The sequence below is a fragment of the Balaenoptera physalus genome, assembly GCF_965194825.1.
Source record: "Balaenoptera physalus genome assembly, chromosome: 4".
Taxonomy (NCBI): domain Eukaryota; kingdom Metazoa; phylum Chordata; class Mammalia; order Artiodactyla; family Balaenopteridae; genus Balaenoptera; species Balaenoptera physalus.
This window is the reverse complement of record NC_138891.1, coordinates 75489236-75504718: the sequence shown is the minus strand read 5'-3', so window position 1 is coordinate 75504718 and position 15483 is coordinate 75489236.

The window sequence follows — 15483 nt, the reverse complement described above, 5'->3', positions numbered from 1 at the left end:
GTATTCTAGAATCTCAGAAAAGGGGGATAATGGCATCAAAGTTGGATATATAGTAAAATAGCATTAAATGCACTGAAAACCTACATGAAGCATGGATTTTTTTTTTTTTTTTTCTGGTTGTGCCAGGTCTTATTTGCGGCCTGCAGGATCTTTAGTTGTGGCATGCGGACTCTTAGTTGTGGCATGCATGTGGGATCTAGTTCCCCAACCAGGAATTGATCCTAGGTCCCCTGCATTGGGAGTGTGGAGTCTTACCCACTGAACCACCAGGGAAGTCCTTGGATTTGAATATTAATTCAAATGTTTAATATTTACTCTATAGCTACTTTGCACTAAGAGAAGAGCATACAGGTATATATCCCCACTGTGCTGCAGCTTCCCTGACACTCTGCCTGCCCTCTGTCTCAGCAAGCTTGTTTATCGAGGGACCCAAAGTCTCTTAGGCCACAGATAGATATTTTGACCTCATTTCTGATCTCTTCCTGGGCAGAGAGGAGAGAATAATGTCACATAGAACAAAGCCATTCGAATCTGAGACCACCTCTCAAATAATCTTTTAAAAAGGTAATGTCACTAGAGTGAGGAGCAGCCTTTACTTCTTTCAATCACTCAACAATATTTTTTGAATGCCTAGCATGTATCGGGCAATGTGCTGAGTGTTAGTGATATTCATTTCCTTGAGAAATCCATACATTTGTTCTTCTATCCATCAACCAAATCATTCTTGAATATTTGGTATTATAGTAAATACTAAAAATACTATGGTAAATAAAATACTCTTCCCCCAGCCCTCGAAAAGGAGCTCACCGCCTTCAGTTGCAGTAAAACACATGAAGAAGCCGCTTCACTTGAGGCTGATACACTCTAGACAGGATAAGCACAGCCTCCTGGGGAGGACACAGCTCAGCCCCACGGCCAGGGAAGCTTGCTCTTCCCAACATGAGACTGAAGCCAAGACCCGAAAGGAGGTAGGCTGGGGTTCTGGTGGAGTCCTGGGCAGAGGAAGGAGATGGCGGGTAAAGAGTCCTAGAGCCAGAGAGAGCTTGGTGCGTTCTGGGGACCTGCCAGTCATTCAGAATGAATGAATGCAGGAAGCGGTTAAAAAAAAAAAAAAAAAAAAGAGACTGCAGCAGAAAGCACCAGCCAGCTCCAGAGTGCCTCGTGGGCTAAGCTGAGGCATCTGACCTTTATCCCGAGAGCAGGATTCCCCAGTGTGGCTGGGTGGTGAGCAAGAAGATTTTAGATGGTGTGCTATCCAATGTTTTTTCTTTTGGTAGCTAATGAATTTTATATGCATTAGAAAATATATAATGCATGTATCCAACATATTCTATTACATTATTGCTCAAGGTAAGGCTGAGGGACAAAAGTGATTCAATTCACACAAATTTTTATATATGTTATATTATCACTGGTACATGAACAACCATAAAAGACTGATGTTTGGGAGAAATGCCTGAGACCGACAGATTGCCTTTGAATGATTTTATGCAGGGAGGTAACAGGACATGACTTCTGAGTTAGACACAACACTCTGGTTGTGGAGAATGCATCAGGGCAGTGTTCGTCAAACTTCTGATTAAATTCCATTAGAGGATTCTGAAATCATATTTAAAGTTGTAACTGGCAGGGTTTTTTTTAATGAAACATAATAGGATAGAATGAATAATATCAGACAGCTTCACACTATCAATACTTTTAAATATATTATGTTCATGTATACATGTGTGTGAGTCTTCACTGAATTACAGTGTAAAATGTTTTTCTTCCTGTGAGTTGAGTTCAAAGAAAGTTTAAAAGCCACTGGAAATAGACCAGTTAAGAGGCTGTTGCAGTACTTTGTTCATTCGTTCAACTGGTATTTATTGAGCACATCTTATTTGAAAAGTTTTGTTCTAGGCACTGAAAATATAGTTGGTGAACAAAACAGAAAATGTCCCTGATCTCACAAGATTTACGCATTGGTGAGGAGAGGATACAATGAACACGTAACCAAATATATACATAAGACAATTTGAGGGATGGCTAGTTTTTAAAAGCTATAAATCCAAGAGAGAAATGTAAGCTCCACACAGGCTGTTTTTTCACTGCTCTGTCCCAAGCACCGAGAATAAGGAATGGTGCCTGGAACATAGTAGCTTCTCAACAAGTATTAGTCGATTGAGTGAAAAAGGGAAGTTGTTGGTTTGACTCAGGTAGTGACAACAGAAATTAAGAGAGGTTGGATGGATTCAAGATATATTTAAGAGATAAAATAAAAGGGGCTTAGTGAGAAAAATAAAAAGATTTGGAGGCAAAGAGATAAAAAGAAGAAGAATGATTTCCCTACAGCCTATTCTAAATATACTAATCAGAGTGATTGTATGATTTCTCCACTCCAAACCCTCCCGTTGTTCCCTATTATACTCAGAGTGAAACTCAAAATCCTTACAATGGCCGGTAAGGCTGCACATGATCTAGGCTTGGGTACCTCTCTGACCTCATCTCTAATAATCTCCCCCTGGTTCTCTCTGTTCAAGCTACACTGACCACCTTGCTGTTCCTGAAACCGCCCAATTAAGTTCCTGGTCAAGGCCTTTGAACTAGCTGTCCCTCTTCCTGAAATGTTCTTCCCCCAAATATTTATTCATATAGCACAGTCCTCGCTTCCTTCAAGGTTCTCTTCCTTCAGGAGGTCTATTCTGACCATCCCATCTAATACTACAATTCACTCTCCATGACATTCAGTGCTCTGCCTGCTCAGTTTTTCCTTGATAGCATTTATTGTTGTGTATATAATATATAAAAATATATATAACATACATAAAATTTATTTATTATTTTCATTGTCTCTCTCCTCACAAGATTGTAAACTCTCCTTGAGCCTAGAGCGCTGCTTAGCACATTGTAGGGGCTCCAAAAAATATCTGACTAAAGAAAATGAAAGATGACTCTTAGGTTTCTGGTTTGAGCAACTGGGTGGATGGTTGCTCACTGAGGCTTAAAACTTAGGAGGATGAGAGATTTGGTGAGAAATAACAAGTTCCGTTTCAGACATACTAAGTCTAAGAGTCTGTGAGACCCACATCCAGGTGGGAATGACCTTTAAGCAGTTGCATATATGGGCCTGGCACTCAAAAGAGCTAGAGGTATAAATCTGAGAGTCACTGGATTATAGACAGCATTTGAATGGGTGACACTGGAGAGAAAACCGTAGAGAAGAAGGAAGAACCTTAAGAAACAGCAGGAGGTAAGAGCCGAAAAGCCAGAAGAGCCAATGAAGGAGAGAGAGGATGAGGAGACAGGGAGTTAGGAGGAAAACTGGGGGTTGTGGAAGTTCATGGAAAAAAAATTTTTTTAAATATTTATTTATTTATTTGTTTGTTTGGTTGCACTGGGTCTTAGTTGTGGCATACAGGCTCTTAGTTGCGGCATGCGTGTGAGATCTAGTTCCCTGACCAGGGATCAAATCCGGGCCCCCTGCACTGGGAGTGCAGAGTCCTAACCACTGCACCACCAGGGAAGTCCCCACCCAGGAAACTGGTTTTAAGAAGTAAGATATACTACTTATCTATTGCTGTGTAACACTTATCCCAAAACATAGTGGCTTAAAACAAAGCACATTTATTATCTCACTCTTTCTGGGGGTCAGGAATCTGTACGCTGCTTAGCTAGGGCCTCTGTTTCAGGGTGTCTTAAAAGGCTGTAATCAAGCTGTTAGCCAAGGCTGTGGTCTCATCTGTAGGGTTGACTGGGAAGTAATCCTCTTCCAAACTGTTAGAAAACTGTCCAATCGTTAGCAGGATTCAGTTTTCCAAGAGCTGTTAGGATGAGGGCCTTGGATCCTTCTCACGTGGGTCTCTCCATAGGGCACCTCACAACTTGGGAGCTTGCGTCAACAGAACAAACATGCAAGAAGACTCCGAGGAAAAGTGCAAGCAAGTCTCTTACAACTTAATCTCAGAAGTGCCATGTCATCCCACCTCACTTGTGTCTTATTCTGTTCTTTAGAAGAAAGGTACTCGGCTCAGCCCACACACAAGGGGAGAGGATCGCAAAAGGGAGTGAATACCAGGAGGCGGAGATCACTGGGATCCATTTTTGAAACTGCCTCCTACAGAAGATGTGTCAGCAGTATTAAATGTTGCAGCGTGATCAAGTGTCCAGGAGATTTGGCAATCTCCTGGGAAGCCATTTGTTATTTTAGAGAGAGCTGGCTTCGGAGTCTGTGCACGCTGACGGACTGGAAGAAGTCGAGACAGCAATGCTAGATGATTCTTTCAAATGCTTCGATACGAAGGAAAGGATAGAGATAGGACGGCAGGAGGCAAGAATGGCGTCAAAGCCAGACTGTGGGTTTTTTAAAAATTGGAAGAGATTTGAATGTGTTGAAACGTTATTGGGTAGGCATCGATAGAAAGGAAGAGACTGTGGTCCGAGAGAGAGACGAATCCCTCAGATGTTTTTATAAGGGATGGAGAAGACCAGCAGTGATTCCAGGAGAAAGATGATGAGGGCCTCAATAGTAACTATCATTCATAAGGTCTTACTTGTCCAGGATCACTGTAAGTGCTTATTATTATTGTTAGACTTTTATACCATGCTATACACCAGGAAACAGGCCTAGAAAAACTAAGTAACTTGCCCAAGTTCACATAGTAAATAAGAGGAGCAAAATTTGAGATCAACCCCTATCCCCATGGGTCTCAAAGTGTAGCCCAGCAGCATCAGCGTCACCGAGGAACTTGTCAGAAATGCAAATGATCATGTCCCACCCCAGACCAAGTGAATCAGAAATTCTGGGGGTGGGGTCCAGTAATCTGTGTTTTAACATGCCACGCCCTCCAGATAACTCTGAAGTTTGAGAAGCACTGCTCCAGATGATACTGCCCCTCAGGGCCCGAACTGGGGTAGGTGTGATAAAGATGAGAGAAGAGGACAGATTAGAGAATTATTTAGAAAGTTAAGGGAGAGTAACTGGGTGAAGAAATCCAGGATGACTTTCTAGCTTGAGTGACAGAGAAATCACCAAAAGAGGGAGGAAGTTTTGTAGAGAAAGGTGACAGTTTTGGACAAGCTGATTCTGAAGTTCTAGTAGGCAAACAGGTGGAGCTATCTAGTAGGCAAATGAATATATACCTCAGATGGTGGAAGGGAAGGTCATGGCAGAGAAGCCTGCCCCTAACATTTGCAGGGCCTGGGGCAAGAGTGCACATAACCTGGACCTAAATATTTAAAAGTTATAAATCAAACTGACTTATTTTTAAATAAAATACACTGTCTCCCTTTACCATGACAAATATATCTTCATAATGACAAAATTTTTAAAAACGTGTATAAAGAGATGGTTTTTATATGCCTGAAGGTTGGCAAAACGGCTGATGATTTGGGAGTTCTGTTGATGGGTCAGCAGTTGGGATGAGTCATAAAGTATATACATAATTCATAAATTATTGTTCCTTTCCTTTATGAAATTTATTTTTCATGCCTTCATTTCAGCGAAATTTTCAATAATGTTGTTATAATGAAGATTTTCACATAACTTGTATGCAGTTGACAGTAGTGATTCAGAGGGTTAAACAGTAAATGTAACTGTATTCAAAGTACCCAAAATTTTTAATAAATTTTCATTAAAATGTAAATCAAAGAAGTGTAAAAAATTTTTAATTACCTTTCATGTACATTTCTAAAAATTCTTTTTCTTCTAAACTATTCAAAACTATTAAAATTGAAAAGCAAAATACAAATCACTATGAATGAATATCAACAATTTAAATCAAAACTACTTAAAGTTGAAAGTTTTAATTTTTGGACAATTTAAATCTTATTAAATATTTTTAGAAACATGAAACTGTTAGCAACTCTAGCAATATTCATGTTTTCATTATCTCTTGCTACATAACCAATCATCTCAAAACTTAGCGGCTTCAAGTAACGAGCTCTCATCTCTCACCACCCTGTGGACTGGCTGGCTGGTTCTTCTCCTAGTGTCTCCTGAGCTCTTCATGGGACCACGGTCATGCGGAGGCTCAGCTGGAACTGGAGGGGGACCTCATCCACATGCCTGGGGCTGTGAGGGGGTGGCTTGGAGACTGGGACTTCTCTCTCCACATGGTTTCTCATCATTCAGTGGTCTGAAGGAAGGTGGCTGGATCCCAATAGGAAAGCAGAAGCTGCCGGGCCTAAGGCCTAAGCCCTGAACGGACATAGTCACTTCTGCCACTTTCTGTTGGTCAAAGCAAGCCATAAGGTCATTCCAGATTCAAGTGGAGAGAAATGGACTCCACTTCTTTTTTTTAATTTTATTTATTTATTTATTTATTTATTTATTTATTTATGGCTGTGTTGGGTCTTCGTTTCTGTGCGAGGGCTTTCTCTAGTTGCGGCAAGTGGGGACCACTCTTCATCGCGGTGCGCGGGCCTCTCACTATCGCGGCCTCTCTTGTTGCGGAGCACAGGCTCCGGACGCGCAGGCTCAGTAGTTGTGGCTCACGGGCCTAGTTGCTCCGCAGCACGTGGGATCTTCCCAGACCAGGGCTCGAACCCGTGTGCCCTGCATCGGCAGACAGATTCTCAACCACTGCACTACCAGGGAAGCCCCATGGACTCCACTTCTTGATGGGAGAAATGCCATGAGTGGACAGGGATGGGAGGCATTACTGGCAGCTATCTTTGCAAACAATTTACCACAGTCCATCCGGTTGCCGCTGTAAAGAATTGGTTATCTTCATAGCTTCACAGATGTTATGCCTAGACCTACATACATACAAATTTAAAATAATAGGCTATATTAAATAATAGGATATATAATTTAGTATAATATTATTGTTTAATATTGTAAAATGCTCCTCTGCCATTCTGTGCAACAAGTGTGAGTAATAGGAGAATCAGGATTTAGAACATGAAGAGAAGCAAGAAGATGGAGGCTCAGCAGCCATTTTCTACTACTACTGGGAGACACTTCGTCGTGCAATAATCTATTACACTTCACGCAGTCTGAGAGGAAGGATTTGACCAGTCAGTTGTCTAAATACTTACCCTGCTCAATTCCTCTTCAAACTCAGAAGCAGCATCCATCTCTATGGCAGCAGCACTTACTTAGAGGCAGCTGCCTTTTGTTTTAGGGACATAGGGCAAGAGATGTGGAGAAGTGTTTCCTTGAGACCTGAACAGTATTAGGTCTCAATTAGTAGAGTAGATGTTTAAAGATATGGGTCACATTGTACCTGTGCTGACTGCTGGATTCTGGATGACAAAGGTGCTCAGGTAGTCCTCAATTAATTTACATTGTATGTATTTGCATATGTAAGGACCTCCAAAGTACACAGTCCAGGGAAGGACCCTCTTGTCTAATGAAAGTACTGAGTAGGTACCACTGGATAGCAGGTAACATGAGAGTAGAGGAGAGAGAATCCAGGGAGAGTGGAGACACCAGAAAGGATAGAACACTGGGGAATAAACACATTGTTTACAGAATGGATGGACTGAAGTATCCATCAATAGGAGAAATGATTAAATAAATTACGATGCATTCATTCTATGAAATACTAAGGAACTCCTTTCTCTCATTCTGTCTTTGTCTCTGTCTCTCTCTACATGAATATGCATGGACTGATCTCTAAAGTAAAACACAGAATAAAACAGCCAGCAAAGTGTAGGACAATAGGTATAACATGATTTAGATTTATATCACACACACACACACACACACACACACACATGTGACTGCATGAAAAAGGACTAAAAGCAAATATACCAAACTGCTAAGTGTTTGGAGGTGCAAAGGGGGATTTTCACATTTTATTCAGCCACCTAGAATAACTTGTTGTCTCTGAACATGAGTTTTCTGTTACGTAAAAGAGAGGTAATAATAGTAATCACTTCACAGAGTTCTTTTTTAAAAATTGAGATACAATTCACTCACCACAGAATTCACCCTTTTGTACAATTCAGTGTTTTTTAGTATGTTCACAAAGTTGTGCAGCCATCACCACTATCTAATCCAGAACATTTCATCATCCCATAATGAAGCCCCATAACCCTAAGCAGTCACTCCCCACTCCCTCTTCCTCCCATTCTTTGGTAACCACTAATCTACTTTCTGCCTCTATGTATTTGGTTATTCTGGACATTTCTTATAAATGGAATCATACAATATTTTCAAGGTTCATCCATGTTATACTATGTATTAATAACTGTACTTTATTTCTTTTTATGGCTGAAAAATAGTCCACTGGATGAGGGTATCACAATTTGTTTATCCATTCATCAGTTGACAGACATTTGGATTGTCTCCATTTTTTTGCTATTATGAATACTGTTGCTATAAACATTCCTGTACAAGTTTTTGTTGTGAGCATATGTTTTATTTCTCTTGGGTACCTATCTAGGAGTGGAATTGCTGAGTCATATGGTAACTCTATGTTTAACTTTTTGAGGAACTGCCAAACTTTTCTACAGCAGCTGCACTATTTTACATTCCCGTCAACGATGTATGAGGGTTCCAATTACTCCACATCTTTGCCAACACTTGGTATTGTCTGTCTTCTTTATCACAGTCATCCCATTGGGTGTAAAGTGGTATCTCATTGTAGTTTTAATTTGCGTGTCCCTGATGGCTAATGATGTTGAGCATCTTTTCACATGCTTATTGGCCATTTGTATATCTTCTTTGGAAAAATGTATATTTACATTGCCCATTTTAAAATCAGTTTATTTATCTTTTTATTGTTGGTTTGTAAGAGTTCTTTATATGTTCTTTATATTAATCCCTTATCCGATATGTGGTTTGCAAATATCTTCTCCCATTCTGCGACAGTCTTTTCACTTTCTTGGTAGTGTTCTTTGAAACACAAAAGCTTTTAATTTTGATGAAGTCCAATTTATTATTTTTTTTATTGCATGTGCTTTTGGTGTCATATTTTTAAAAACATTGCCTAATCCAAGGTCACAAGGATTTGCAACTATGTTTTCTACCAGTTTTAGCTCTTACATTTAAGTTGTTGATCCATTTTGAGTTAATTTTTATATATGGTGATAGATCACAGAGTTCTTATGATGATTCAATGAAATGAATATTGCATACTACGAAGCACATAGTAAGCTCTCGGTGACTGGTAGCTAGTATTATTACTGTATTATTTGTTTAACAAAACCACCAAACACACAACAATCATTGAACAAGCTTTGCAGAGAAAGATCAATCTTATTACTTCGTGGTCACATCTGCTTTTTGAGAAAAACACATCATCACCTAATTTGGTTGTCTACCTTGTTCACCATTTTTGGTAACTGCTAGTTGTTTCCAGAAGATGAAGACTTGCCACGGGTAGAGATTTCAAAGCAGAAGCAGTTCCCAAGGGCAGCCCCACCACCACCCTGGATAAGGAAGCACCTCTGGCACAAGCATAAAGCTCCCCTCAGTGACTATAGGAGGAAAAACATGCATTTTGACATAAGTATTTATCATGAAACTTCATGGTTTCATCCTTGTGTTTCTATGTCCATGTGCATATATATTTTTGCACCTGACTTTATGTAGAATTAATTAACTTATGAGTATTTACCCACTACCCAAATGTTCCAATTAAGTCAGGGCCCCAGCTACCCAAATACGCCAAATATCTTCTCTGGATCTTCAGTATTCACAGTGACTCCATATTGGTCTTTCTTTGAGACAGTCTCCCTGAAATCTCAGTGTTTTTAATGCGGGTGGAGGGGTTGCTCCCAGGTTACAATTGGCAACATCTGGAGATATTTTTGGTTGTCACAACTGAGTGGACACTACTGGCATCTAGTGGGTAGAGGCCAGGGACACTGCTAAACATTCTACAATGCACAGGACAATCCCCCAAAACAAAAACTTATCCAGCCCCAAATGTCAGCTGCGCTGAGGTTGAGAAACCCTGGCTAGATATATGAGTTGATTATGCTTACATCTTGAACTAGGGCAGCAAGATGTGAAAGCTGTGGAATCAGACACAGCTGGATTCAAATCTGAGCTCTTCCACTTACCCCACTCTGTGACCTTGAGCAAGTTTCTTAACCTCTCTGAGCCTTAGTTTCCTCAGCTAATAATCACTCTAATATACATACGTATGTATAATCATCTTATATATATATATACCTAAAATCATCTAATATATAATGTGTGGCCTGGTGACTGACACATAGTAAATATTCTAATATTAGATCACATAAACATAGTTGATAATGATATCCTAATAAAAATAATACCTTAAAGGTTTTTTTTTTAAAGTCAGGTTTATTGAGTTAATTTACATAGGGTAAAATCATCCTTTTTTTAGTATACAGTTCAATGAGTTTTGACAAATGTACACAATTGTGTAACCACCACACAATCATGATAATGAACAGCTTTATCACCCCCAAATTCCCTCATACCCCTTTGTACAAATTCTCCACCCCACTGATCTACTTTCTGTACCTATCGGGTTTTTTGGCTCTTTTAAAACATCATATAAATGGAATAGTAGAGCATGTAGCCTTTGAGTCTGGTTTCTTTTGCTTACATAATGCTTTTGCAATTTATCTATGTTTTTGCACACATCAGTAGCCTTGGTCCTTTATACTGCTGAGTAGTATTTCATTGTTTGGATGTGCCACATTTTGCTTATCCATTTACCAATTGATGAACTTTTTGTTGTTGCCAATTTTTTGGTTATTATGAACACAGCTGCTGTGAACATTAGCATACAGGTATTTCTGTGGACATCGTTTTTATTTCCCTTGTAACTGACAAGTTTAATACCAGGAGTGAGGCTTCTGGGTGCTGTGGTAAGTGTATGTTTAACTTTGTAAGAAGCAGCCAAACTGTTTTCCAAAGTGACTGTGTCATTTTGCATTGCTGGTCTACAACCTGGCTAGTACATGATGTTGTCAGTTTTTGTTTTGTTTTATAATTTAATTTTAGTTAGTCTCGAAAGTAGGTAGTGGTATCTTACCGTGTTTTTAATTTGCATTTTCCCTAATAACTAGCAATGTTGAGTTCCTTTGTTTTGACTTCATGTTTTAACATACAAATGATTTTGGATGCTTTAAATCTCACATAAACTATATAAGGTGGGTAGAAATAAACAACATGTTTATACTGACGAGAATTAAATGCATGCCTTCTCTCCACCCCATGATCACCAAAGTGACTGCTTCCCCATTTCCCATAAGAAAAGAAACGTCTGGTTTTGTACACTCTAGCAACCCGGAGCTGCAGCCAATCTGCGTCATCCTCACTGTGTAATTAGAGGCTGGAGGTGCCCACGTGTCTCATTTTTAGGATGCTGTGGGCTACATTTGGCCCAGATTAGGTTATACTTTAGGCATTTCACTGCATATCTCTTTTTCCCCTCAATGTTCTGGTTCTCAGAAGGCTCTTAAAAGAACAAACAGCTCAACTAACACACCACTGTAAAGCAATTATACTCCAATAAAGGTGTTAAAAAAAAAAAAAGAACGAACAGCTCTAGGTTGGAGTGAAGAGTCTCCCTCTCTGAGGACAGTGGGGTGATAGAGACTTCCCTCAGGCACGCTCTCTAAAGCAGGAAAGGAAAGAAAAACAAGCCCCACCAGCCCTTGAGGGCGCAGTGTCTTAGGCTCAAACCCAGCCACAGCATGCTGCTTCATATACTAAAATCGTCTGTCCACAAGAATTCTGTTTGTTTCACCAAGTGGACATTGTCCTGCCCTCCCTTCTTCTCACATGGAACCCATCACCATCACCACTTTTCCTTGCTCTCCTAGTTATGGCTGCCAGAGAAAATAGAGGATCCCCAGTTAAATTTGAATTTCAGGTAAACAACACATAGATTTTTAGTGTAAGTATAGCCCGCATAATATTTGCAGTCTTCTTCCACTGCCAGTGTTGGAGGCACTAGCTTATTTTTATTAAGGGAGTCAAGGTCTTCCTTGGGGAGGGAACCAAGAACCTACTTGATTTCTTTTTAGCCCTATGCTTGTTCTTCTCCCCCTCCAAGAGGCAGGGTATATAGACAACTACTTATTTTCTCCACCACTGCATCAGTTAGGGGACTTCAGAAGCATAAAAGACCAGAGCCAGATGGCAATGACGTACCTTTCAGTAGCAATTCCTGTTAAAAAAAAAAAAAAAAAAAAGGAAAGCTCCTTCTGGGCTGGCTCTGTGTATAGTCAGATGAAAAAACTGACCACCCACTTGTTCAACACAGCATGGCTGGGGAAGGAAGCAGGCCAATCCTTATTAAAGGGTCACTTAAACTCATTTCTGGAATCAGCCTGATATAAATTCATTCATTTAATATTAAACTTTTTGACTCAGTGCACTGCTAGCAAACCCACTAAGAGTGAGCTTCTCCTGCAGAGAAGGGCACAAGCAACGCCAAACCCTTTAGCCTCTCGTATAAGGTTAACGGGATAATATAAATATTTATAAATAAATATAAATATAAATAAAAGTAAATGGAATAAATGCTATTTTTAAAATAAGAGAAAAAAATGTATTGACTGCCTCCTATGTCCAAGTTCCCTACGTGCATTACCTGAATGCGTCCAATTTTACTTAACATACTTGTGGGCTGGGTGTTATGAAATTCTGAATAGTTAAATAATTTCCCCAATGCTAGTGGAGTAGCTTGGATTTTTATTAGGATCAGTCTGATTCTAGAATTAGATCTCCCAACTAATCCACATAAGTCTGACAACCATAATTACCCGAGAGAAGGAAAGAGAAACTTCCCAGTGAAAATGCTCGGTAGTGTATGGGAATTCTCACAACGAATCAGCCCCACAGTACAAGGCCTATGATTCCAACAGCCAAGCAGAACCCACGCAGGCAGCTTTGACAGTGACATGAAGGATGGGCTCCAGGTGCCTCGGCCGTGGATAATTTAAGCCCCTTCATTGGAGCTCTAGTGAAGGGCCAGGACTGGAGATTGGTGTCAAAAGTCATTGACACAAAGGGAAATAAAACTATCTTGTAACTTCCAGAGACCAGGGCACGGAGGAGATCAGGAATCCAGGCAAGCGGAGAAATCCCATCATGTTTCTAGCCACCAAAGCACCATGAGTGACTATGACTCTGCGGGAACGTCTGGGCCAACCGCAGCTTGGTCCTGTGGCCTGGGACCTGTGTCCTCAGGTGTGATGCCAACAACGAGAGTTAACATTTACATGGCACTGTCCAGGTGCCAGGCTCTGCTCTAGCTGCTGCACAACTTTGAGCCCATTCAATCATCACAATAACCCTTTGAGATAAGTACTCTTATTATCTTCCTTTCATCCTTGAGGAAACGATGGCAGAGAGAGGTTAAGTAACTTGCCCAAGATCCCTCAATGAGTAAGTGGCAGAACTGGAATTCAAACAGAACAGTCTGGCTCCGGAGCCTGTGCTCTTAACCATCACACCACACCACTGTGTGCTAAGTATCTGCACCTGTCCACGAGGCAGACCAAGGCAGTGCTGGTAAATTCTGAGGAAAGGATTGAAATTAGCAGCTGGGATCAGCTTTCCAAAGGAGGCCACTGAATATAGAGGAGAAAGTCAGTGGAGAAAACCATGGTGAAAGGAGGGATAGAGAAGGGAAAGCCACAGAGGTAGACAAAGAAGGAACAATCAGAGAGATGGGAAGGGAAGCAGGACTGTGCAAAAGCAGGGGAGCACAAGGAGGACGAAGTTTCAGGAAGACAGGGCATCCACAGTACCCAGTGCTGCAGAGAGAGCAAGAAGGGTGGGGCCTGAGAAACAGACGTTGGAATTGGCACTTTGAAGCTTGTGTTGATGAAGGTGTGGGTTATTCTTGAAGCTTGTGTTGATGAAGGTGTGGGTTATTCTTGGCTGCTGTAATAAAGGCCAAAATAACAATGCGAAGCACACTTCCCCTCATATAACAGTCCAGCATGAGCAGTTCCAGGCTAATACGGCCCACCATCTTATCTTGGCGCATGAGGTTTCTATCTCATGCATGAGGTTTCTCATTTTGAGCATGAGGTTTCTATCTCAGGTCTAAAAGTACGGTTCCTGTCATCCCTCCACAGTCTAGGCAGCATAAAGGTTAAAAGTTTCATGGAAAACGTACCCTTTCCTTTCAAGGGGATGGTCCAGAAGTTATGAACATGGCAACACCTAGCTGCAAGGGAACCTGGAAAATGCAGTCTTTAGCTGGGAAGTTTGGTACTCAGCTAAAACTGATGGGTTCTATTTCTAAAGGAAGAAAAAGATGACAGACATTGGGACACAACTCTCTACCACAGAGGTCACTGGTCACCTTTGCAGCTAGTTTCACCTAGTGGGCTGTAGGGAGTTCACAGGGAGAGGGTGGAGTGAATAGAGAGGAAGAAGGACCATGTGAGAAGATTAGTGGTCACTGGAAATAGAGAAAAGAGATGGAGTTTGAGGAGTAGCAGAATAGAAAGATGGTCAGTACAAAAGGCAGGGAACTAGGTATGTTTGTGAAGAGCAGAAAAAAATCAAGAGGGAAGAGAGAGACCAGATGCTGAAGAGATCAGCCTTGGACACTCCTTTGTTTGAAACAAGAGGGCAGGAGAAGACAGTGAGTAAAGATGTACATTTCAACGTGGAGAGTAGGGAAGTTGAACAAGCCTGGGTTCATGTGGCCCCGACGCCAGCCACGTAGGTGAGATCATCTCCATAACTGTGTGTTTCCAAATATGAAGGCTGCCGGGAGCTTACAAAACGTAAGGGTGATGTCTCATGTCCTTGACTACTGTCCTGTCGCCTGCCTCTCAGGGGGACATTAGAAACTATGCACTATCTCTCTCCTACAGAGTTAGAAACCTACACAGAGCTCCTTCTCACCTGGAAAGCCAAATAGACACTGTGGATACAGAGATGGCCCCCAATAAATATCTGTTAAATCAGTGAATAAATGAATGGGTGAATAAGCGAATGAACAAACACACTTCACGACTCCGAATAGTTGCATATGGCAGAACATTTAAATTCCTCTTCAAGCAGCGTAATTCCTTACAGGCTGACATTCGTTTCAGCAGATTCCATTTCCAAACCTGCTTCCTTCTTCTCTAAAACATGAGAAGGATACGTCCCCTGGAATTTCTGAGATGTTGTGGATACTATTAGGCAATATCTATCCAGGTTTTTGTTTGCGCTGTTAGAGGAGCTGTGAGGATCCACTCAGGCTAAATGTTGACTCCTTCCAGTTTAAAGAAATACCACCAAAAATAGGCTGCTTTTTCCCCAAGAGGAAAATATCCTTCCATGGAAGTTCTTTGCATGTATTTGTTTCCAAATGCCATAATGTCATATTGTTTCAGATGTCAGGCCAGCCATGTCAGAACTCAAGAATCCAGATATTTCAGATGAGGAAACTGCCCCTCCCCTCTCTCCCTCACCCTCAGTTTTTACAGTTAATTGTTCATCATCTCTACTTTGTATTTCAGGAGATTACTTCTAGGAAGATGGTGAAATTAACAGGAGAAAATCAGATCAGAAGTGGCCGTATCAGCCATCAAGTCCCCACAAAATCAGAAAGTCTT